The 24103-nt window shown below is 45.3% G+C and overlaps 1 pseudogene; it reads right to left on the bottom strand.

The window, feature by feature from the left end:
- Positions 1-13536: 13536 nt before the first annotated feature.
- LOC124623349 lies at positions 13537-13654 on the bottom strand (annotated as a pseudogene).
- Positions 13655-24103: the final 10449 nt, after the last annotated feature.

The following is a 24103-nucleotide window of genomic DNA, read 5'->3' as shown; positions in this document are numbered from 1 at the left end:
ACTACTCTTGAAGATCTGTGGTATCGTGTTGAAGCTACATGGGCAGCTGTACCTGTACACGGCATCCAAGCTCTGTTTGACTCAATGCCCAGGCGTATCAAGGCCGTTATTACGGCCAGAGGTGGTTGTTCTGGGTACTGATTTCTCAGGATCTATGCACCCAAATTGCGTGAAAATGTAATGACATGTCAATTCTAGTATAATATATTTGTCCGATGAATACCCGTTTATCATCTGCATTTCTTCTTGGTGTAGCAGTTTTAATGGCCAGTAGTGTAATTACGACACCAGTGCTATCGAAGTCTTAGGTAGAATTCCACTTTTGTAAATATTGAACTTGTATTTCAACAGAAGAGTTTGTAATTGGGTGCATCAAGGGATGCTTTGCTGTTCATATGTAAATATTCGAAACACTTCTGTGGTAATCGGGTGTATAAAGTAAAGTCAATCTTTTTATTGTTCATGAAATTTAGTGAACTACTCTTACATATGTTGTAGTTCCGATCAGCCAGCTCCCAGAGCAACGGAAGAACCCACAATTATGACCGGACGATTGTAGTTTCGTTAGGTCATAACCCGAGAGGTAGAGATCAGACCCTCGCTTTTTGTCGACAGACTGAGCACCAGTGGCTGGCCCGGTGTCTGTCTAAGGGTCATAAAACTTTACGACTAGTGCTGGTCACGGGGCAGTTTTCTTGGTGGCGCACGTTTCACGCCTTTTCCGATGGAGTCTCTCACTTCTTCCAATTGAAAAGGGATCGAGGAGAGATACAATCAGCTAGTATCTGTAGTTTGAGGAAGCGTTGCTTCCTCGAATCACATACGTAGGGGGAGGCATCTTTCAGTTGAGATGCTTGTTGATGCACTGCTTCAGAAACTAACTCCGCTTTGACGACCAGTCACAGCAGGCTCATAGACTAATTATCAACGTGTTTTCTTAACCACCGAGGTGCAGTTATCAAATTAGTTTTGCAAGTGAGACTGTATGGTGTTTTGATTCCAGATTACTGATTCTTGATGAATTCTGATATTTTCATTAGTTAGTCTGTGTCAGCTGGTGTTATATTACTAAAAATTGTTATGACCGCATCTGGTAGTACGAGGGTCACTCCAAAAGAAATGCACACTGTTGTTGTTGTTGTTGTTGTTGTCGTCTTCAGTCCTGAGACTGGTTTGATGCAGCTCTCCATGCTACCCTATCCTGTGCAAGTTTCTTCATCTCCCAGTACCTACTGCAACCTACATACTTCTGAATCTGCTTAGTGTATTCATCTCTTGGTCTCCCTCTACGATTTTTACCCTCCACGCTGCGCTCCAATGCTACATTTGTGATCCCTTGATACCTTACAACATGTCCTACTAACCGGTCCCTTCTTCTCGTCAAATTGTGCCACAAACTCCTCTTCTCCCCAATTCTATTCAATACCTCCTCATTAGTTATGTGATCTACCCATCTAATCTTTAGCATTCTTCTGTAGCACCACATTTCGAAAGCTTCTATTCTCTTCCTGTCCAAACTATTTATCGTCCATGTTTCACTTCCATACATGGCTACACTCCATACAAATACTTTCAGAAACGACTTCCTGACACTTAAATCTATACTCGATGTTAACAAATTTCTCTTCTTCAGAAACGCTTTCCTTGCCATTGCCTGTGTACATTTTATATCCTCTCTATTTCGACCATCATCAGTTATTTTGCTCCTCAGATAGCAAAACTCCTTTACTACTTTAAGTGTCTCACTTCCTAATCTAATTCCCTCAGCATCACCCGCACACTATTTTTTTAAAATCCATCTTTTATTCTACATGTTTGAAAGTTTTACATTGTGTAGATACATTCTTTAGGAACAATATTGTCATTTCTCCACATTATTTCCATCCCTCTCAACTGCCTTACGCCATCTTGGAACCAGCGCCCGTATACCCGCACGGTAAAAGTCTGGACCAACCTGTTGGAGCCACTGTTTGGCAGCGTGCACAATGGAGTCATCATCTTCAAACCTTGTTCCACGAAGAGAGTCTTTCAGCTTCCCAAAGAGATGATAGTCACATGGATCCAGGTGAGGACTGTAAGGCGGGTGTTTCAGTGTTGTCCATCCGAGTTTTGTGATCGCTTCCATGGTTTTTTGACTGACATGTTGCCGTGCATTGTCGTGCAACAGCAAAACATCCTGCTTTTGCCGATGTGGTCGAACACGACTTTGTCGAGCTTGAAGTTTCTTCAGTGTCGTCACATATGCATCAGAATTTATGGTGGTTCCACTTGGTATGATGTCCACAAGCAAGAGTCCTTCGGAATCGGAAAACACCGTAGCCATAACTTTTCCAGCAGAAGGTGTGGTTTTGAATTTTTTTTCCTAGAGTGAATTTGCATGATGCCACTCCATTGATTGCTTCTTCGTCTCTGATGAAAAATGATGGAGCCATGTTTCATCATCTGTCACAATTCTTCCAAGAAATTCATCTCCACCATTCTCGTACTGTTACAAAAGTTCGCTGTATACCGTTTTTCTTGTTTCTTTGTGAGCCACTGTCAACATCCTGGGAACCCACCTGGCACAAACCTTTTTTAGCGCCAACACTTTCAGTATTCTGCAAACACTTCCTTCCTCTATCCCATCGTAGCGTGACAATTTGTTCACTGTGATGGGTCTGTCAGCAGTCACCATTAACTCTCTGCACATTGTAGTGTGTGCAGTACGAGGCCTGCCGCTGCGAGGACAGTCCTCGATATTGCCGTGCCCGCTTTCTGCACGTAACCTGCTTGCCCAGCGACTAACTGTACTGCGATCGACAGCAGCATCACCATACACCTTTTTCAACCTCTTGTGGATGTTTCCCACTGTCTCATTTTCACAGTACAGGAATTCTATGACGGCACGTTGCTTCTGACGAACGTCAAGTGTAGCAGCCATCTTGAAGACCTACTGCGACGGCGCCACTCACGGGAACAGGTAAAACTAACATTGAAAACAAGGGGGAAGGGTGTATCTACACACTGTAAAACTTTCAAACATGCAGAATGAAAACTGTATTTTTACAAAAATAGTGTGCATTTCTTTTGGAGTGACCCTCGTACAACAGACGTAGGCAGATTGTGATTCCGCTATACATTATTCAACTCCTTGGAAGTTCAGTGCACGGTTAACAGAGTATTCGTAAACTTCACGAAACCTTTTACTGTTGAAGAAATTATAGAAGTCCATGTGGTGCATTATTTAGCCCATGTTAATAACTTTAATAAAAGTTAGTGTTAAATACATTTTTGCTCCATAATGTTTTTCTAGGCCTGTGAAACATACCGTAGAATCCCCCCTTTCCCCAATTCTCTCTCTCTCTCTCTCTCTCTCTCTCTCTGTGTGTGTGTGTGTGTGTGTGTGTGTGTGTGTGTGTGTGTGTGTGTGTTTGCACGCGCGCGCCTATGTGTGTGTGTGCGCGACATAATCTCTGTTGCTTTCAGAAAGTTTGAGTATGTTTGCATACCAATATCTTCAAATTTTCACGTACATGCCTACTTCAGAGGCAACAGAAAGGCAGAGAAATTGTGTCCCTATTTTTTAACCGGTGGATTCTTAATACTGAATTTGCATAAAGCTGGCTTGATGTTTAATATGAAATACACGGTTTTTGTTATGTAAGAGGACGAAACAGCTAGAACGGTGTAGAAGTCGTTCTTTTATACATTCAGACTGCAAGTGCAATAGTATTTTCAGAAAGAGAACGTTTACGAGAATAATTTAAAAATGTATATTAACTTCAGTGTATCTGCATCTCTGTCTTTTGTGAAATGATCGCCTCATCCATATCCCCTTCACTTAATTTGTTAGTACAGTAGATAATCGGAAAGAAACAGCCATAAACACTCATTTACTCACCAATTAATCAGATCCGATTAGTGCTATTTACGGCAGAGACTGAGTTTTGTGAATGTAAGAAATTTCGTGAATTTCTATGAACTCGCAATTTCTGATAGTTGGTTGCGGACCTTCGCAGAGGAAAAATGGCAGATCGAGCATTATCCAGACGTGGAGGGTTAGAGCCAGTTCCGAATTTTGTAGACAGTCATAGGGAAGACGCGCATTGTTCTTTGCAAGAAGGGTTTCTTTAGAAGTAGCGAGATGGCGGTCAGGTATTTGGTGATTTAGCTCGAGCTGGTGTTATTATTTGGTTGCAGATTTATATTAGATCAAGCAGCTGACAATGAGCTGGAGAAGATACTGACATAGTTTGGCACGTGTTTCGGTGAGTGTTGGGTGGGACGGTATGGCTCCACAACACTGATTGCTGTTTTTCTCCCGTTTGACATATGAAACCCATGACTTGTCACTGGCCATCATACTACCTTACAACGGAAACTGAAGTCTAGAGATGCAGGCATTAGTTGAGTTATGTGGTTCCTAGAAAGGAGTTTCAGAAGTCAGCTGGAACATAACTTCCTACCTGTGCAGAAGGCTTGGTGGGGAGGGGACAACGGTAGTGGTGGGGGTTCCCGCGTGTGCGGCCACTGCGCAGTAGGGGAAGTGCAGTTCAACAACAGAAGCCTGCTCAGAAACATAACTTGTCAGTTACTGGGGCAAATCCGTAAAGTATCGTATTAACAGGTATGGGAGTTAGACTAGTAATTCGAAAGTTACTGTTTCCTGTCTAGAGGACTAAATTAGAAAATCAGTACATAAACAACTACGGCAGCCGGTTCTAATGGACAAAGCGCGCTACTCAACAGGCGACAGCTAGATGGCCACCCCTGCGGAACAAAGAGGTAGACGCCCAGCGCTGAGAAAGAGAGCGCATTTCTGCACAGGTCTCAACTTATTTTGTGTGAGAACTAGCATAATTATTTACTCGCCATATCACGCACAACACGGTGAGAAATCTGAGCAAAGTTCTCCGACAGTTGAGATATCGCGAAATGCCAGCTTTCAGAAGTTCGTCAGTGTTAATGATTACTGAGGAAGACCACTTCTATCATCATCATGAACATTCATCCTTTATGCCCTTCAACGAACGAGATGTTGCGCAGTGCCCTCACTAGTCACAGTCAATCCATACACAGCACAAATTTCTCAATGAATGTCAAACCGTTGAGATTTTTTTGTCACCAGGAGGTATAGGACTGAACGGATTTCACATTTGACGGGATTTTCAATTGCAACGTTGCTTTTGATAGGTACTGTGTTCAACAAGAAGCAGTGTGGCTTTCTCGCTATCACACCACTAACCAAGGAAGCATATATGCTCCGGGCCACTGAATTTGCTGATCTTTCGCACAGGTGTAGTAATTACTTGGATGTAACAAATTCTGCTTTAGTACGACGCGATACTTGGATATAACAAATTATGTTTTAGTGCGCCGGGATTCTCAAGCGTTTTCGAGAAACCGAAATAGATTTACAAGCCTGCTGAATAGCATAGGAGAGCGCCAACCGTTAAGAAGTGGCGTAGGCGCAGATGGCTAGGGCAGCAGACTACGTGTCAGCCCGTACTGTTTTCAAGCCTCGTCTGCTTTATCTGTCTGTACTACTAAATGGCTAAAATGGTCACCTGGTCCCAGTTGACGGTTGGCTTTCTAACGACTACCAGGGGCGACAAAATTTAATTTTCAGTATTTCGTGTAATTATTTGCTGAATTTCGAAATTTAAAATGCCGTCATAATATACTCATTAAGAGGTATGATGTTATGTTAGAGGGTTAAAACAGTAAGGCAAGGATTAAAGTTAGAAACTGTCTTCGTGTCTTGAGGCAGCATGATTCACGACGCGCAAATTACCCAGGTTATATTCATCCTTTATTTGAGAATGAGGGCACTTAGTGACTTCCAACAAACTTTACGGATAATTTCGAAGCTTTTCGAAACCTTTTCTCGCCGACAGCTCCCGCAAAATAATAAAAGAAATAAAATTTATCGCGCACTTTTTTTTCGCTCTTCGCTCACCAGAATTTCAACAGCAGACATGACTTTTTAATTTATAGCTTATTTACTAGACTTTTATTCGCAACACAGTTTGCAGACAGTACCCAAATATCACACGGAATCCACCTGCAAAATTATGTCACTGGACAAGGCATAGCTCAGGAGATAGGACGCTATAAGCATCTCTTTCAAATTCTGAAGGTGGCAGGGGTAAGATACAGGGAGCGAAAGGTTATTTGCAATTTGTACAGAAACCAGATGGCAGTTATAAGAGTCGAGGGGCATGAAAGGCAAGCAGTGGTTGGGAAGGGAGTGAGACAGGGTTGTAGCCTCTCCCTGATGTTATTCAATCTATATATTGAGCAAGCAGTAAAGGAAACAAAAGAAAAATTCGGAGTAGGAATTAAAACTCATGGAGAAGAAATAAAAACTTTGAGGTTCGCCGCTGACATTGTAATTCTGTCAGAGACAGCAAAGGACCTGGAAGAGCAGCTGAACGGATTGGACAGTGTCTTGAAAGGGAGGATATAAGATGAACATCAACAAAAGCAAAACGAGGATAGTGGAATGTAGACGAATTAAATCACATGAGACCGAGGGAATTAAATTAGGAAATGAGATGTTGAAAGTAGTACATGAGTTTTTCTATTTGGGTAGCAAAATAACTGATGATGGTCGAAGTAGAGAGGATATGAAATGTAGACTGGCACTGGCAAGGAAAGCGTTTGTGAAGAAGAGAAATTTGTTAACATCGAGTATAGATTTAAGTGTCAGGAAGTCGTTTCTGGAAGTATTTGTATGGAAGTGAAAAATGGACGATAACTAGTTTGGACAAGAAGAGAATAGAAGCTTTCGAAATGTGGTGCTACAGAAGAATGCCGAAGATTAGATGGGTAGATCACATAACTAATGAGGAGGTACTGAACAGAATTGGGGAGAAGAGAAATTTGTGGCACAACTTGACTAGAAGAAGGGATCGGTTGGTAGGGCATTTTCTGAGGCATCAAGAGATCACCAATTTAGTATTGGAGCGCAGCGTGGAGGGTAAAAATCGTAGATGGAGACCGAGAGAGGAATACACTAAACAGATTCAGAAGGATGTAGGTTGAAGTGGGTACTGGGAGATGAAGAAGCTTGTACAGGATAGGGTAGCATGGAGAGCTGCATCTAACCTATCTTTGGACTGAAGACCACAACGACAACAACAAGAAGCACGTAGCCGTACGTACCAGTTGTCCTGTTCCTGATGATGTGTTTCAGGCTGAAAATCTCTTGTGGGCAAGAGCGCCCTTTCCTGAAATCAGTATACGTTTTGTGATCACTTACAAGCGTTCAGTACTATCTAAAGCGGTTACTTTCCGAACAGCGCAGAGGCTGCTCTTTTCTTCTACAGAACTGTCGTATATAAAGCGAGAAAGTCTAGAGTGCGGTGACATTATCCTCCCCGAAGGCAGCTCGGCTATCACGAGCTCTTGAAATAGCCAGTGGCCGTCGTGAATGCGGCACTTGGGGAAAACACGGTAGAGCCTCTGCTATGCCAGGGTCAGCCAGCACGACACGAGCCAAGCCCGTAAAACACCTCGTAAAGACACGACGGCCGTTCGGTTGCACAAATTTTCCGTTCTGCCTGTAACCCAGCGTTGGAAACAAAATCGCTGTGCGTTTCTATATCAATCGGAGAATCCGACGACGAAAACTGTTCTTCACTTCCAACAATAATGCGTTTGGAGAGCGCGAATACAAGTTTTCCTCCGACCATGGATTTTGCGCCACGTTAACAGGCCTGGGCGTTTGGCATCGGCAGTGACGCAAGACTTAAATACATTGACAGGAAAAAAGTCGCAAAACCAAAACATAATTAATGTAGAGCAACGAAATTTCGGGAATACTAGGGTCAGACAAATGAAACCTTTAATATTTTTTTAAATATTATTTCTTGTGCAGAAGTGGTACAAATCTGTATCACTTTTCAACGTAATCGCTCCCACGCTTAATGCAAGTCCTCCAGTGCTTACAAAGTGCATAAATTCCTTTAGAAAAACATTTTGGTAGTCCGCGCAACCACTCATGCATCGCGTGGCGTACCTCTTCATCAGAACGGAACTTCTTTCTTCCCATTGCGTCTTTGAGTGGTCCAAACATAAGGATATCACTTGGGGCAAGGTCTGGTGAGTGTGGGGGACGAGGAAGACACTCAAAATGTAGGTCTGTAATTGTTGCAACTATTGTACGGGCAGTGTGGAGCCTTGCATTGTCATGTTGCAAAAAGGACACCTGCTGACGGCAATGCACGTCGCTTTGATTTGATTGCAGGCCGCAGATCATTTTTTAGGAGATCTGTGTATGATGCACTGGTGACAGTGGTCCCTCTAGGCATGTAAAGCTCCAAAATGACGCATTTTTCGTCCCAAAAGAAAGCCAGCATACCCTTCCCTTCTGATGTTTCTGTTCGAAACTTCTTTGGTTTTGGTGATGAGGAATGGCGCCATTCCTTGCTCGCTCTCTTCGTTTCCAGTTGGTGGAAGTGAACCCAGTTTCGTCCCCAGTAACGATTCTTACAAGAAAGCCATCACCTTCTCGTTCAAAGCACCTGCCGGCCGGAGTGGGCGAGCGGTTCTAGGCGCTTCAGTCTGGAACCGCGCGACAGCTATGGTCGCAGGTTCGAATCCTGCCTCGGGCATGGATGTGTGTGATGTCCTTAGGTTAGTTAGGTTTAAGTAGTTCTAAGTTCTAGGGGACTGATGACCTCAGAAGTTAAGTCCCATAGTGCTCAGAACCATTTCAAAGCGCCGAAGAAGTTCTTCACAACCGTGAACGCGTCGTTCTCTCGTTTCAGGAGTCAGCTGCCGAGGCACCCATCTTGCAGACACTTTGTGAAACTGGAGCACATCATGCAAAATGTGCTGTGCTGACCCATGACTAATCAATTTAATCTTGCTGCATTGTCTTTCGCCGGCCGGAGAGGCCGTGCGGTTCTAGACACTACAGTCTGGAACCGAGCGACCGTTACGGTCGCAGGTTCGAATCCTGCCTCGGGCGTGGATGTGTGTGACGTCCTTAGGTTAGTTAGGTTTAAGTAGTTCTAAGTTCTAGGGGACTGATGACCCCTGAAGTTAAGTCCCATAGTGCTCGTAGCCATTTTTTTGTTATTACAAATTTAAGGTTTCCATTTGACTCACCCTCGTACATTTGTCTAGTAACATATTTAAGTGATTAACATTGCAAGATTACAGGTTAATGTAAGCGCGAGGTAAGCCATTGCAAATGTGAAATGTTGGGACATCAGTAACTGGTGTAGCCGCCAGGCTGTCCGATGCAAATGCATTGTGTTGTACAGGTGTCGGATGTCAGTTTGTGGGATGGGATTTCTGCGCTTAATTGCACTTGGTCGATCAATGCAGGGATGGTTTATGCTGTTTTTGAATGACGCTGGAATTGCCGTCCAATGATGCTCGATTGGAGACAGATCTGGTGATCGAGCATAGAATGTATAGAATGGTGGGTTGCAAAAATGAGCGAGCGTTATCCTGTTGGAAAACATCTTGTGGAATGCTGATCATGAATGATACCACAACAGATCGAATCACCAGACTGACGTGCAGCTTTGCAGTCAGGGTGAATGGGGTGACGACGGGTGTGCTTTTGCTGTCTTATGAAATCGCACCCTAGACCATAACTCCATGTGTAAGTCCAGTTTGTCTAGCACGCAGATAGGTTGCTTGCTGGGCCACAACTGGACTCCTTCTCATCTGCATCTACATGGATAGTCTGCAAACCACATTTAAGTGCCTGGCAGAGGGTTCGTCGAACCACCTTCACAATTCTCTGTTAACCGAATCCTGCATAGCGCGCGGAAAAAATGAACACCTATATCTTTCGGTACGAGCTCTGATTTCCCTTATTTTATCGTGGTGGTCGTTCCGCCCTATGTAGGCCAGTGTCAACAAAATATTTTCGCATTCGGAAGTGAAAGTTGGTGATTGGAATTTCGTGAGAAGATGCCGTCGCAACGAAAAACGCCTTTCTTTTAATGATGTCCAGCCCAAATCCTGTATCATTTCTGTGACACTATCTCCCATATTTCGCGATAATACAGAACGCGCTGCCTTTCTTTGAACTTTTTCGATGTACTCCGTCAGTCCTATCCCGTAAGGATCCCACACCGCGCAGTAGTATTCGAAAAGAGGACGGACAAGCGTAGTTTAGGCAGTCTCCTTACTAGGTCTGTTACATTTTCTAAGTGTCGTGCCAATAAAACGCAGTCTTTGGTTAGCCTTCCCCAAAACATTTTCTATGTGTTCCTTCTAATTTAAGTTGTTCGTAATTGTAATACCTAGGTATTTAGTTGAATTTACGGCTTTTAGATTAGACTGATTTATCGTGTAACCGAAGTTTGAGTTACTTTTAGCACTCATATGGATGACCTCACACTTTTCGTTATTTAGGGTCAACTCCCACTTTCCGCGCCATTCCGATATTTCTTCTAAATCATTTTGCAGTTAGTTTTGATCTTCTGATGACTTTATTAGTCGATAAACGACAGCGGGCCGCCCGAAGTGGCCGAGCGGCTCTAGGCGCTACAGTTTGGAACCGCGCGACCGCTACGGTCGCAGGTTCGAATCCTGCCTCGGGCATGGATGTGTGTGATGTCCTTAGGTTAGTTAGGTTTAAGTAGGCCTAGTTCTAAGTTCTAGGGGACTGATGACCAGAGAAGTTAAGTCCCATAGTGCTCAGAGGCATTTGAACCAATTTTTGAACGACAGCGTCATCAGCAAACAATCGAAACGGCTGCTCAGATGGTCTCCCAAATCGTTTATATAGATAAGGAACAGCAAAGGGCCTATAACACTACCTTGGGGAACGTCTGAATTCACTTCTGTTTTACTTGATGACTTTCCGTCAGTTACTACGAACTGTGACCTCTCTGACAGGAAATCGCAAATCCAGTCACATAACTGAGACGATATTCCATAAGCACGCAATTTTACTACGAGCCGCTTGTGTGGTAAAGTGTCAAAAGCCTTCCGGAAGTCCAGAAATACCGAATCGATCTGAAAGCTCTTGTCAACAGCACTCAGCACTTCATGTGAAGAAAGAGCTAGTTGTGTTTCAGAGGAACGATGTTTTCTAAACTCATGTTGTCTGTGAGTCGATAGACAGTTTTCTTCGAGGTAATTCATAATGTCTGAACACAATATATGTTCCAAAATCCTGCTGCATATCGACTTTAACGACCCGGTAACATTGTAATTCTGTCAGAGACAGCACAGGACCGTGATCCAGAATGAGATTTTCGCTCTGCAGCGGAGTGTGCGCTGATATGAAACTTCCTGGCAGATTCAAATTGTGTGCCGGACCGAGACTCGAACTCGGGACGGGTAGGAGACGAGCTACTGGCAGAAGTAAAGCTGTGAGGACGGGGCGTGAGTCGTGCTGGGGTAGCTCAGATGGTAGAGCATTTGCCCGCGAGGCAAAGGTCCCGATTTCGAGTCTCGGTCCGGTAAACAGGTTTAATCCGCCAGGAAGTTTGAACGTGTTCTTACTTTAAGCAATGTGCTAATACACTGTACAATATTGATGGTAAGCTGTGGTCGATCTACTTTAAACTTTAGAATGGCCTTACGTTGTGCCTTGACTATCTTACTCTAACAAAATTACTTTAGTTAATCCCAGGCACAACAAAATTACTTAATGTTAAGAGGAGACACATAAGGAGAAACACAAAATTAATCAGGAAAGGATCCCTACAATGTATGCTCAGGCTAGGTAGTGTAAGGTGCTTAAAGAGACCACTAATGGAAGCGAACTTTGAATTCAGAAATTACATAAAAATTGATAAAATTAATGAAAAAAGTAAATTCATGAAGTAAATCTTAAGCAGAGCATTCAACAAAAGATTCTAGTCGTGGAAGTAACCAGCTACAGGCCCCCACTGAGCGCCGCCGGCCGCGTGATATCAGCTTTACACAACCGTTTGCAGCAGTGTGGACAGGAATTTCTAAAACACAGATGAAATAAAAAGATTACTACACATGAAATATTTCAGTAAACCATTGAGTTAATATAAAACACCCTGTAAAAGAAAATCCACGCGAGCTCGGGACTATATGCGGCTATTATCCAACACATGTATAAATAATTAACACCACTTAAACGTGATAAAACACACAGATTGCCCAAACGTGCCTAGATGAGAACGAGATTAAAAGAATTATCTATAAAACAAATAAAATTGAAAACCAGGCTGCTGAGTGCAGCAGTTAAAATTAACGGCGCAAATGTAAATTTTTAAACAGGGACATTAAATGTTAACGCCTCTGTTCTCAAACAAATTACGAGTAGGCACAATTATGAATTAAATGGGCCAGAATATGTTTAAAATTAATAACAGACCGATAAAGCTGCGCCGCTCTGAGTGGCCACGCGGTTAGAGGCGCCATGTCACGGATTGCGCAGACCTTCCCGCCGGAGGTTCGAGTCCTCCCTCGGGCATGGGTGTTTGTGTGTTGTTCTTAGCTTAAGTTAGTTTAAGTAGTGCGTAAGTCTAGGGACCGATGACCTCAGCAGTTTGGTCCCTTAGGAATTCACACACGTTTGAAGGTTTTTTGATAAAGCTGCACGCAGCTTGGCACTGCCACTTTATGATCTCAAAAGGGATAATAATATTTTCCAAAACCAGTAACGCTGCACAAGCAGCAAAGAAAGATGCCGTAACATTACACGGAAGTAAGTTCCTAACAGTTCATTACTATTGAAGCGTAACACTGATGACGTTAGCCGGCCGTTGTGGCCGAGCGGTTCTAGGCGCTACAGTCCGGAACCGCGCGACTGCTACGTCGCAGGTTGGAATCCTGCCTCGGGCATGGATGTGTGTGACGTCCTTAGGTTAGGTAGGTTTAAGTAGTTCTAAGTTCTAGGGGACTGATGACCTCAGATGCTAAGTCCCATAGTGCTCAGAGCCATTTGAACCATTTGAACTGACGACGTTAAGGAAGAGCAGAACTTTCAACCAGTTATCTCAGGCGAAGGCAAGAAATCGATTACATGCAAACTGGTCGATGCTCACCGTTTTCAAACGCAGTGCTGTACTCTCCACAAACAGGTTCCCCAGATCTCCATCCATGTGAGTACTCGATAACGGTGAAGGCAGGATTTAGCCGACGCCTCCATTGATACTAACTGAAACCACCAAATTACTTTTGCTTTGAAGCATGAACGCCAGCACACACCGAGGCTACACCGGCCGGCCCCATCTAAAGTTCCGTGTGACAATGTATACAGAACACAGCCTCTCCCAGTACAGGCCCCACACTAGGACTGTTGATATTTTTAATATCGCGAATCCGATACATCGATATTTAAAAAAAAATGTCATGCTGGCCCCCCAACATCGAAGAAGGTATTGATATAGTGACGAAAAGGATACCGACCTAAACTCCTCCGGAACAGGCCATGAAGGCCCAACGGTACCGACCGGCCGCCGTGTCATCCTTAGCCTACAGGCGTCACGGGATGCGGATATGGAGGGGCAAGTGGTCAGCACACAGCACTCCCGGAGCCGCTACTTATCAGTCAAGTAGCTCCTCAGTTTGCCTCACAAGGGCTGGGTGAACCGCGCTTGCCAACAGCGCTCAGCAGACCGGATGGTCACCCATCCAAGTGCTAGCCCAGCTCGACAGCGCTTAACTTCGGTGATCTGACGGGAACCGGTATTACCACTGCGGCAAGGCCGTTGGCGCTTAAACTTTTTGTATTCTGCCGTACGGCAGGTCTTGTCATAGGGGAAGCCTCGTCAGAGAGATCCACCGCATGAGCGTCTAGGGAAGTGATTCTAGTGGTGGTTTCCCGTTGCCTTCCACTGCTGATGATGAACTAATAATGAGGACCACACAACACTCAGTCCCTGAGCGGAGAAAATCTCCGACCCAGCCGGGAATCGAACACGGGCCCCTTGGCATGACACACCGCCGCGCTGACCACTCAGCTATCGGGGCGGACATATCGACCTAAAGCCCGACAAAAATATCGGCTCCACATGGTAAATATACTGCCGGTTTTAGAGCTGTATATTTAAATATTGATTTATTATTAGATATTCTGTACATCAGCAAGCTAGAAGCCTGCTTATGCACCTTGGAGCAACAATTGAAAGGATAAACACTTTGCTAACAATGTAAGTCACACGATAGGTGTCCGGTGGGTCGGTCGTTCGGCCTCGTCACATATCGGATTTGTCCGGAACACTTCATATCGCCTTCCCAGTTTTTTTCATTTCTACCAATGCCAGTGACCTAACAGTTGTAGTGTTAGAATTGCGTAGTGAAGTTAAACGCAGTTTCTGTTGGTAGCACCGAGCGCCGATTACGTCAGCATTTCCCCTCACACGTCTCCGCCTACCGCAAAGACCAATTTTGTCATTAAGATATTTGTTCGTCATACTCTGTAGTTGTTTTTGAAGAATGCCGATGTGACGAAATAGCATACCAGTTGTGTTACAAATTTTTTTTTTTGTTTTTTTTTTGACACAACTGTTCTGCTATTTCTCCACATCGGAAATCTTGTTATTCCATTCACACCGCCACGCCCAGTGCAATTGGACTTCCTCTTTGTGCCGCCTTTACCTACTTCGCACAGTCAAAGAGAAAGATTGGACGTGATGAAAGCACAAAAAGTAGTAAGACTCCTTCACACAGGGAAAGGAAAATTACACTACTGGCCGTTAAAATTGCTACACCACGAAGATGACGTGCTACAGACGCAAAATTTAACCGACAGGAAGAAGATGCTGTGATATGCAAATGATTAGCTTTTCAGAGCATTCACACAAGTTTGGCGCCGGTGGCGACACCTACAACGTGCTGACATGTGGAAAGTTTCCAACCGATTTCTCATACACAAACAGCAGTTGACCGGCGTCGGCTGGTGAAACGTTGTTGTGATGCCTCGTGTAAGAAGGAGAAATACGTACCGTCACATTTCCGACTTCGATAAAGGCCGGTTTGTAGCCTATCGCGATTGCGGTTTATCGAATCGCGACATTGCTGCTCGCGTTGGTCGATATTCAATGAGTATTAGCAGAATATGGAATCGGTGGGTTCAGGAGGGTAATACGGAACGCCGTGCTAGATGCCAACGGCCTCGTATCACTAGCAGTCGAGATGACAGGCATCTTATCTGCATGGCTGTAACGGATCGTGCAGCCACGTCTCGATCGCGGAGTCAACAGATGGGGACGTTTGCAAGACAACAACCTTCTGCACGAACAGTTCGACGACGTTTGCAGCAGCACGGATTATCATCTCGGAGACCGTGGCTGCATCACAGACAGGAGTGCCTGAGTTGGTGTACTCAACGACAAACCTGGGTGCACGAATGGCAAAACGTCATTTTTTCGGATGAATCCAGGTTCTGTTTACAGTATCATGATGGTCGCATCCGTGTTTGGCGACATCGCGGTGAACGCACATTGGAAGCGTGTATTCGTCATCGCCATACCGGCGTATCATCCGGCGTGATGGTATGGGTTGTCATTGGTTACACGTCTCGGTCACCTCTTGTTCCCATTGGCGGCACTTTGAACAGTGGACGTTAAATTTCAGATGTGTTACGACCCGTGGCTCTACCCTCCATTCGATCCCTGCGAAACCGTACATTTTAGCAGGATAATGCATGACCACATGTTGCAGGTCTTGTACGGGCGTTTATGGATACAGAAAATGTTCGACTACTGCCCTGGCCAGCACATTCTCCAGATCTCTCACCAATTGAAAACGTCCGGTCAATGGTGGCCGAGCAACTAGCTCGTCACAATACGCCAGTCACTACTCTTGATGAACTGTGGTATCGTGTTGAAGCTGCATGGGCAGCTGTACCTGTACACGCCATCCAAGCTCTGTTTGACTCAATGCCCAGGCGTATCAAGGCCGTTATTACGGCCAGAGGTGGTTGTTCTGGTACTATCTCAGGATCTATGCGCCCAAATCGCGTGAAAATGTGATCACATGTCAGTTCTAGTATAATTTATTTGTCCAATGAATACCCGTTTATCATCTGCATTTCTTCTTGGTGTAGCAATTTTAATGGCCAGTAGTGTATGTTCTTCTACAATTTCTAAAGAACAGTTTCAAATATTCACCGAAATTTGCGAAAAAAATATAAAATAAAAATATCGGCCCTCGATATTGCCCTTTCGAAATCAATATATCGATGTACTGGGGAGAAACAGATAGCACATAAATATCGATACTACCTGGAAAATCAATCGACATCGGTATTTTATCAACAGCCCTACCCACATCTGAACGGGACAGGTACTATTCATCAATTCAAAGCGAAAGAATTCAGGCCTGGCTAACACTTCAGCCAAGGCATAGGGCAGAGCGCGAAGACAGACTCCCTCCGAGCCAGCCGCATACCAACTACCGATGGCACGAATCGCCCGCCTCCTAGCTGGCAGCGATATCATGCATCCACGGTATGGATGTAAGTGTTTGAGATAGACTGCGGACTGGCTGACATGGATCACGTGGGAAAAAAGAAAAGGGAACGCTTGGGTTTGCTGATAACTAAACATGTACACTGAAGCTCCAAAGAAACTGGTATAGGCATGCGTATTCAAATACACGGAAATGTAAACAGGCAGAATACGGCGCTGAGGTCTGCAACGCCTATATAAGACAAGTGTAAGGCGCAGTTGTTAGATCGGTTACTGCTGCTACAATGGCAAGTTATCAATATTTGTGGGTTTGAACGTGGTGTTATAGTCGGCGCACGAGCGTTGGGACACAGCATCTCTGAGGTAACGATCAGGTGGGAATTTTCGCGTACGACCATTTCACGAGTGTACTGTGAATATTAGGAATCTGTCGGAACATCAAATCTCAGACATCGCTGCTGCCGGAAAAAGGTCTTGCAAGAACGGGACGAACGACAACTGAAGAGAATCGTTCAACGTGACAGAAGGGCCAATTCGCTACTCACAAGGGAACCTCCCCATCGCACCACCCTCAGATTTAGTTATCAGTTGGCACACTGGATAGGCCTTGAAAAACTGAACACAGATCAATCGAGAAAACAGGAAGAAGTTGAGTGGAACTATGAAAAAGTAAGCAAAATATACAAACTGAGTAGTCCATGTGCAACATAGGCAACATCAAGCAGAATGTGAGCTCACGAGCGCCGTGGTCCCGTGGTTAGCGTGAGCAGCTGCGGAACGAGAGGTCTTCGGTTCAAGTCTTCCCTCGAGTGAAAAATTTACTTTTTTTATTTTCGCAAAGTTATGATCTGTCCGTTCTTTCATTGACGTCTCTGTTCACTATAATAAGTTTGGTGTCTGTGTTTCGCGACCGCACCTCAAAACCGCCCGATTAGTAGACGAAAGGACGTGCGTCTGCAATGGGAACCGAAAACATTTGATCGCAAGGTCATAGGTCAACCGATTTCTCCACAGGTAAACAACACGTCTGACATATTCTATACGACACTGGTGACGGCATGTGCGCCACATGACAGGAATATGTTGTCGACCCACCTAACTTGTAGACTTGGCGAATGGGTAAAAAGATTCTTCTACCTTGCCCGATTTAGGTTTTCTTGTGGATGTGATAATCACTCCCAAAAAAGTGATGAAAACATAACAGTTTGTCATAGAAACTGCAACAAATGAAAGCAACAGTTTCACAGTCGCACAGTTGTCCCTGTGCTCTGTCAAAATATATGTTTTTAACGTTTTCAGATTTTTCCGTGTGTAGACCGTCAGTTACCTCGCATCGGACGGACAGATAATAATTGTCTGAAAATAAAAAATTAAACTTTTCACTCGAGGGAAGACTTGAACCAAGCTATCGTTCCGCGGCTGCTCACGCTAACCACGGGACCACGGCGCTGCTGACCTCACACCCTCCTTGATGCTGCCTATTTTGCGCGTGGACTACTCAGTTTGTATATTTTGCTTATTTTTTTCATAGTTCCACACAACTTCTTCCTATTTCCTCGATTGATCTGTGTTCAGGATTTCAAGGCCTATCCACTGTGCCAACTTATAACTAAATCTGAGGGGGGTGCTATGGGGAGGTTCCCTTGTAAGTGATACAGTAGTTGCCATTGGACTCTTAATGCTAGGGAGGGGGATTTAACCCCCCCCCCCCCCCCCCATTCTACATTCCATATAGCAACCTTGATTTAGATTTGCCGTCGTTTCTAGAACAACACGCCAAAGGGAGATGAAACTCGAAGCGCTTTTTTATCAATCATTGTTGGCTTTTCCATCTTAAGCTTACTGCAATGTACGGGTATTTTTCACCAGACACATTTCGCTTTTATTTATGAAACATGTTCAATGGTTATTCGGAAATATACACTGGTGTGCGAAACTTAAGGGCGCATTACGTACCTTGATATGGCGAGAGGTGGAAAGATGTGATAATCACTCCCAAAAAAGTGGTGAAAACATAAGAGTTTGTCAGATAATAAATGTCTGAAAATAAGAAATTAAACTTTTCACTGGAGGGAAGACTTGGACCAAGGACCTCTCGTTTCACAGCTGCTCACGCTAACCACGGGACCACGGCACTCCTGAGCTCAGACTATCCTTGTTGTTGCCTATCTTACCACGAACTACTCAGTTTGTATATTTTTGCTTGTTTTTTTCATAGTTCCACTCAACGTCTTCCTGTTTTCTCGATCGATCTGTGTTCAGTTTTTCAAGGCCTATCCACTGTGCCAACTTATAACTAATTCTGAGGGGCCGGCCGGAGTGGCCGAGCGGTTCTAGGCGCTACAGTCTGGAACCGAGCGACCGCTCCGGTCGCAGGTTCGATTCCTGCCTCGGGCATGGATGTGTGTGATGTCCTTAGGTTCGTTAGGTTTAATTAGTTCTAAGTTCTAGGCGACTGATGGCTCAGAGCCATTTGAACCAGCCAAATCTGAGGGGGGTGCGATGGGGAGGTTCCCTTGTCAGTGCCATTCAGAGACGTACAGTACAATGTGATGGAGCCGTACCGGTACAGTTTCGCAGAAGCCACTGAGATGCACGTTGTGTATGGGGAAGTAGCGTACGTTGGAATTCTCTCCCTGCTGAAAGGCTGGACAGGGAACGATTCCCTAGCAGCATGATCCGCCACGACGAGTCTTTCTCTCGATCGACGAATGCGGGAGATGACCGGGCAACGCGGGGACCAGTCACACACTCGTTTTTGAAGGTGAGGTGCTGGACCGTGTTGGAGCGGTCGCCAGTACAAGTACTCGTCGCATTGCGCGTGAAATGGGTGCTGCAGTACTAGCCTGTGGCGAGTACTCCACCAACAACAATTACACCCATATCACCCACAACGAGTCCATGCATTGCCTGTGAGTGACTTTGCACCAAGGGTCGCATTGTGTCAGTGGTTGCCCCAATAATGAACTGATCGACCCTATTTTCTGCAAATCGTGCTATTTGCTGACGAGGCGACATTTGATCGTGATGATATTCCGAACAGCAAAATGAGGTGCACCCCACACTGTAGTAGAGCCACAGCAACAAGTACGTTTTGCTGTGAATATCTGGGCGGGCATTGTAGGCGGCAATCTGATTGGGCCATATTTACTACGTGGCCGTCTGAATAGCCACCTGTACTTCAGGTTCGTGCAAAGAGTTCTACCTGAGTTGTTGGAGAACGTGACCTTGGCTGTTCGTAAGAGGGTGTGAATATAACATGACGTTGCACCGCCCCACTTCAGTACGGATGTCCGCAACCATCTCAGTACTGTATTTCCTGGTCGCCGGATTGGAAGGGGAAGTTCTATTCCATGGCTTGCGAGGTCTCCTGACCTGACTACCCTTGATTAAATCCTATGGGGATATACAGGGTGTTACAAAAAGGTACGGCCAAACTTTCAGGAAACATTCCTCACACACAAAGAAAGAAAAGATGTTATGTGGACATGTGTCCGGAAACGCTTACTTTCCATGTTAGAGCTCATTTTATTACTTCTCTTCAAATCACATTAATCATGGAATGGAAACACACAGCAACACAACGTAACAGCGTGACTTCAAACACTTTGTTACAGGAAATGTTCAAAATGTCCTCCGTTAGCGAGGATACATGCATCCACCCTCCGTCGCATGGAATTCCTGATGCGCTGATGCAGCCCTGGAGAAAGGCGTATTGTATCACAGCCGTCCACAATACGAGCACGAAGAGTCTCTACATTTGGTACCGGGGTTGCGTAGACAAGAGCTTTCAAATGCCCCCATAAATGAAAGTCAAGAGGGTTGAGATCAGGAGAGCGTGGAGGCAATGCAATTGGTCCGCCTCTACCAATCCATCGGTCACCGAATCTGTTGTTGAGAAGCGTACGAACACTTCGACTGAAATGTGCAGGAGCTCCATCGTGCATGAACCACATGTTGTGTCGTACTTCTAAAGGCACATGTTCTAGCAGCACAGGTAGAGTATCCCGTATGAAATCATGGCGGTGTATCGAGGAAGTACAGTACAAACTAAAATGAACTCTAACATGGAAATTAAGCGTTTCCGGACACATGTCCACATAACATTTTTCTTTATTTGTGTGTGAGGAATGTTTCCTGAAAGTTTGGCCGTATCTTTTTGTAACACCCTGTATAGAGTCACTTGTGTGTGAGATCTCAGTGGGTATGGAGATGGAATTAGTTTACCAGAGTCGTAGCTGCCTGTGATGTGATTCGAAATACACAAGGGATATTTGTCAGAGTGCATCATAATCTTGTTCGTCGATGTCGTACTTGAATTGAATTCGATGACTGTCAGTTTTAGCACGTTTTATAAGACAAAGTACAAATGGTACGTTCATTGTGCCTATGATGGGCCGCGCGGTGTAGCCGTGCGGTCTTAGGGTAGCTTGCCGCGGTTCGTGAGGCTCCCCCCGTCGGAGGTTCGAGTCCTCCGTTGGGCATGGGTATGTGTGTGTTGTCTTCAGCGTAATTTAGTTTAAGTTGGATTAAGTATTGTGTAAGCCTGGGGACCGATGACCTCAGCAGTTTGGTCCCATAGAACTTCCCACAAATTTCCAAATTTTGTCCATGGTGGTATTTGCAGTTAACTGTAACTAATGTAAGTAAAAAAGTACATAGTAATGTGATTTTATTCTTATTTTCTACTTAAGCTGGCTTCTCCGACCGCAGTTTCCCTACCTCAAATTGTTCTGTACGTCCTATTAAATATTTGAACGCTCTAGTGGAAACATCCTGTCTATTACCTCCTCCCACGCATATCTTGCAAAAAGACGTTGAACGTAATGTTGAGAGATTCGAGCTCACACGGACGCGTACGAACAATCTTTGTTCCTCGCACCATTCGCGGCTGGAACAAAAAAGTAGGGGGGAAGAGGAGGAGGGGGGGTTTAGTGACAGTGGTACAAAAAGTGCCCTCTGCCACACACCATAAGGTTATTTGTGGAGTATAGATCCTGATGTAGACGCAGATATAGTGCTGTATGGCTACAACAAAGGCTTGGCTTGGCTTGGCTTACGGAGCGAGGATATTCAGCGAGATAGGCATTGGGCAACTGCTGATAAGCGCAGAAATGCGATCGCAGTACTGGGCAGCTGCGCAGATACTCCGACGTTGGTGACATTCCCCGAGGTCGAAAAGACCGTGTGACCGAAGGCGCTCGCATGAAGCAGAAACAGAGCTGCGATGTCCTGTTTTCTCTGTACACTATCGTACTACCCGGCGTTGCCCGGGCATGTACACTACTGGCCATTCAAATTGCTACACCAAGAAGAAATCGAGGTGATAAACGGGTATTCATTGGACAAATATATTATACTAGAACTGACATGTAATTACATCTTCACGCAATTTGGGTGCATAGATCCTGAGAAATCAGTACCCAGAACAACCACAACCACCTCTGGTCGTAATAACGGCCTTGATACACCTGGGCATTGAGTCAAATAGAGCGTGGATGGCCTGTACAGGTGCGCTGCCCATGCAGCTTCAACACGATACCACACTTCATCGAGAGTAGTGACTGGCGTATTGCGACGAGCCAGTTGCTCGGCCACCATTGACCAGACGTTTTCAGTTGGTGAGAGATCTGGAGAATGTGCTGGCCAGGGCAGTAGTTAAACATTTTCTGTATCCAGAAAATTCCGTACAGGACCTGCAACATGCGCTCGTGCATTATCCTGCTGAAATGTAGGGTTTCGCAGGGGTCGAATGAAGGGTAGAGCCACGGGTCGTACGACATCTGATATGTAACGTCTACTGTTCAAAGTGCCGTCAGTCCGAACAAGAGGTGACCGAGACGTGTAACCAATGGCAGCCCTTACCATCACGCCGGGTGATACGCCAGTATGGCGATGACAAATACACGCTTCCAATATGCGTTCACCGCGATGTCGCCAAACACGGATGCGACCATCATGATGCTGTAAACAGAACCTGGATTCATCCGAAAAAATGACTTTTTGACATTCACGCACCCAGGTTCGTCGTTGAGCACACCATCGCAGGCGCCCCTGTGTGTGATGCAGCGTCCAGGGTATCCGCAGCCGTGGTCTCCGAGCTGATAGTCCATGCTGCTGCAAACGTCGTCGAACTGTTCGTGCAGATGGCTGTTGTCTTGCAAACGTCCCCGTCTGTTGACTCAGGGATCGAAACATGGCTGCACGATCCGTTACAGCCATGCGGATAAGATACCTGTCAACTCGACTGCTAGTGATACGAGGCCGTTGGCATCCAGCACGGCGTTCCGTATTACCCTCCTGAACTCACCGATTCCATGTTGTGCTAACAGTCATTGGATCTCGACCAACGCGAGCAGCAATGTCGCGATACGATAAACCGCAATCGCGATAGGCTACAATCCGACCTTTATCAAAGTCGGAAACGTGATGGTACGCATTTCTTCTCCTTACACGAGGAATCACAACAACGTTTCACCAGGCAACGCCGGTCAATCGTTGTTTGTGTATGAGAAATCGGTTGGAAACTTTCCTCATGTCGGCACGTTGTAGGTGTCGCCACCGGCGCCAACCTTGTGTGAATGCTCTGAAAACCCAGTCATTTGCATATCACAGCATCTTCTTCCTGTCGGTTAAATTTCGCGTCTGTAGCACGTCATCTTCGTGGTGTAGCAATTTTAATGGCCAGTAGTGTATGTAGTTCTGGCAATACCGGCCATGAACTTCTTCTTCTGTGCGGGACTTGGTAAGAATGTCTTCCACGAGTAATGAGTGTGTTGGGTAGGGACAGTACGAATGTAGTGTGTGGACATAGGTGAGAATGTGGGTCTCGCGGGAGTCGTGCGCGAGATAGTCCCTGCAGACGCGCTATCCTCTGTGCCCTCGGTGGCTCAGCTGGGTAGAGCTTCTGCTATGTAAGCAGGAGATCCCGGGTTCGAGTTCGGGTCATGGCACACATTTTCACCTGTCCTCGTTGATATATGTCAACGCCCGTTAGCAGCTGAAGGCATTAATATAATTGTAACCTGTGAGGTTGGTTTGGTACCCGGCGCAACTCATTGCTAATTCTTTGATCTTACCGCCGGTAGTCCGAACCTCAGCCGAGGCCAAGCGCTTCGTTGGCTCCGATTTATCGCTCGTACGCACTAACAAGAGAAGGCCACGGTATTCGGATCACAGATTTACTTCGAACTTTGTACACCTTTAGCAGGCCATGAAAACAATATAACGTGCAAGTGGTAAGATGCACTACTCTAGCAATTCCGAGAAAATCGCAATAGAAGTTTTACGCTTCTATTATGTAACTGACGTATCTGCGCGAAGGTGCCTGTCGTAAGAAGTCGTTGCAGTCAAGTGTTCGCGTTTTGCCGGAAGGTCGTGGTCAAGGCGATGGTTCGAATCTAGCTAATACTTATATTTTAATCTATAGTTTTTCATCACTGGTCACATTATTTAATTTATATGACATTTGAGAGGTAATATAATAAAAAGAAAAACCAGCCCGCCCGGTTGGCCCTGCGGTCTAACGCGCGGCGGATTCTTGTCGAGGTCCGGTGAACCGGCCAGTCTTTGGATGGCTTTTAGGCGGTTTTCCATCTGCCTCGGCGAATGCTGGCTGGTTCCCCTTATTCCGCCTCAGTTACACTATGTCGGCGATTGCTGCGCAAACAAGTTCTCCACGTACGCGTGCACCACCATTACTCTACCACGCAAACATAGGGGTTACACTCGTCTGGTGTGAGACGTTCCCT

The sequence above is a fragment of the Schistocerca americana genome, chromosome 7, assembly GCF_021461395.2.
Source record: "Schistocerca americana isolate TAMUIC-IGC-003095 chromosome 7, iqSchAmer2.1, whole genome shotgun sequence".
Taxonomy (NCBI): Eukaryota; Metazoa; Arthropoda; class Insecta; order Orthoptera; family Acrididae; genus Schistocerca; species Schistocerca americana.
The sequence above is the reverse complement of the archived record's forward strand: the minus strand, read 5'-3'. Positions and strand labels throughout refer to the sequence as shown.